We start from the raw sequence: 2,736 nt of genomic DNA on the forward strand, positions 1-2,736 counted from the left end.
CCTCTAACACACTCTAACACACCTCTAACACACCTCTAACACACACTCTAACACACCTCTAACACACCTCTAACACACCTCTAACACACTAACACACAACTCTAACACACTCTAACACTCTAACACACCTCTAACACACCTCTAACACACCTCTAACACATCTTCTAACACACCTCTAACACACTCTCTAACACACTTCTAACACACCTCTAACACACCTCTAACACACCTCTAACACACCTCTAACACACCTCTAACACACCTCTAACACACCTCTAACACACCTCTAACACACCTCTAACACACTTCTAACACACTCTCTAACACACCTCTAACACACCTCTAACACACCTCTAACACACCTCTAACACACCTCTAACACACCTCTAACACACCTCTAACACACCTCTAACACACCTCTAACACACTTCTAACACACCTCTAACACACCTCTAACACACCTCTAACACACCTCTAACACACACACAACACTCTAACACACTCTAACACACCTCTAACACACACACTCTAACACACTCTAACTAACACACCTCTAACACACACTCTAACACACCTCTAACACACCTCTAACACACTTCTCTAACACACCTCTAACACACCTCTAACACACCTTAACACACAACACTCTAACACACAACACACACTTCTAACACACTCTAACACACCTCTAACACACCTCTAACACACCTCTAACACACCTCTAACACACCTCTAACACACTTCTCTAACACACCTCTAACACACCTCTAACACACCTCTAACACACCTCTAACACACTCTAACACACCTCTAACACACTCTAACACACTCTAACACACCTCTAACACACCTCTAACACACCTCTAACACACCTCTAACACACCTCTAACACACTTCTAACACACCTCTAACACACCTCTAACACACCTCTAACACACCTCTAACACACCTCTAACACACCTCTAACACACCTCTAACACACTTCTAACACACCTCTAACACACCTCTAACACACCTCTAACACACCTCTAACACACAACACACACTCTAACACAACCTCTAACACACCTTCTAACACACCTCTAACACACCTCTAACACACTCTAACTAACACACCTCTAACACACCTGTGTGTAACAGTGAGTGTGTTGTGTGTATAGTGAGTGTGTTGTGTGTATAGTGAGTGTGTTGTGAGTGTGTTGTGTGTATAGTGAGTGTGTTGTGTGTATAGTGAGTGTGTTGTGAGTGTGTGTGTGTGTATAGTGAGTGTGTTGTGAGTGTGTTGTGTGTATAGTGTGTGTGTTGTGTGTATAGTGTGTGTGCTGGTGTTGTGTACTTTTGTGTGATTGTTGTTGTACTTTTCCTCGTCCTATAGATGATTTTACATCAACCTGCCGAGGGACTGAAGATGGAAAACATTGGCTATAATCTTTAGATATTTACATTTTTAATGTCCATTAATATGTACTGTCCCTTTACAAATAAATAAAATAAGAAATAAGAAACAGTTAGCATCACACCCCTCGGGGAATATTGATGAGACCAGCTGCAAAGTATTAATTCTGTTTTCTGTGACCTCCCATCAGTGCAAACTTTACAAACAAGACAATATTTCATCTGTTGTTTTAATATTCTCCACGTTCAGGATTGATTCATTTTCTGTGGGAGCAGGTTTCCCACACCAGAACATTTATCTCTCTCTGTACCAAACGCTCAGAGCAAAAGCAAATATCAGGTGCTAAACGGAGCAGTTACAGTTGAGAGTTTTTATCACCAGGTTGTAAAATAACTATAATAAAATATAACGCAGCATCTGTCCAATCATCCATCATAATCCAGTGTAGCAGGAGACACAAGCCAATGGAGCGACAGACCAAACGGATGTGAACCAACCAGAAGAGACGCAAAACAAGCAGTGATAAGAATGTGATTTATGGAATGGGAAATTTCATAGAGGATGTTGTTATTTGTCCAACGTGTGGCCCATGGAGCGGTTTTGGTACAACCTATGTTTTTATATGGTCCTGTTATTTAATCATTCACATTTTCTGTACAAGATTCAAGATTATTTTGTTGAGTAATATTTGTGCTCCTTAATTTAAAGGCTCCATATTATGTTATTTTTGATTGTTATAATGTTGTTCTAATTTGTGCTGTCAAGCGATTAAAAAACTTGAGAGATTAATTAATTATGATCTGTAATTAATTAATCTAATTAATCTCTTTTTTAATCTCACCTAAACATTGCTGAGAAAATCTTCAACTTGAGGTATTTTCATTTGAATTTATTATTACATTATTTTCATACTATCATTAACGTTTTTATATAAGTATCATCATTATTATTACTGTTACTAATCTGCATAAATAAACTCAACTTTACAACATATAAACATCACTCTAGAGCAGGCATGACCAAACTATGGCCCGTGGGCCAAATGCGGCCCTCGGACAAATTTTTCTTGGCCCTCAGGCTTCGAGGAGAATTGGCCCAAATTACCTTACATCATTTAAAAATCAACTTTTTACTGCAAGTTTTTTGAAAATCTACCTTGATAAAGCGAATATTGAAGATTTAATGTGTGGTTTTGAGGATTTTAGGGTGAATAAAGACTAATGTCTCATTCTAACGTGTTAAACCTGCACGTATTTCTATTATTCACTGTACTGAGCACCAGTCTACAGCCCTCGATCAGCCCTCTGCTTCATCTGTGTTTAGAAATGTGGCCCTTGATG

Source organism: Boleophthalmus pectinirostris, unplaced genomic scaffold (assembly GCF_026225935.1).
Source record: "Boleophthalmus pectinirostris isolate CB_2022bp ecotype Guang Dong unplaced genomic scaffold, ASM2622593v1 HiC_scaffold_16, whole genome shotgun sequence".
In the NCBI taxonomy this organism is placed as follows: Eukaryota; Metazoa; Chordata; class Actinopteri; order Gobiiformes; family Gobiidae; genus Boleophthalmus; species Boleophthalmus pectinirostris.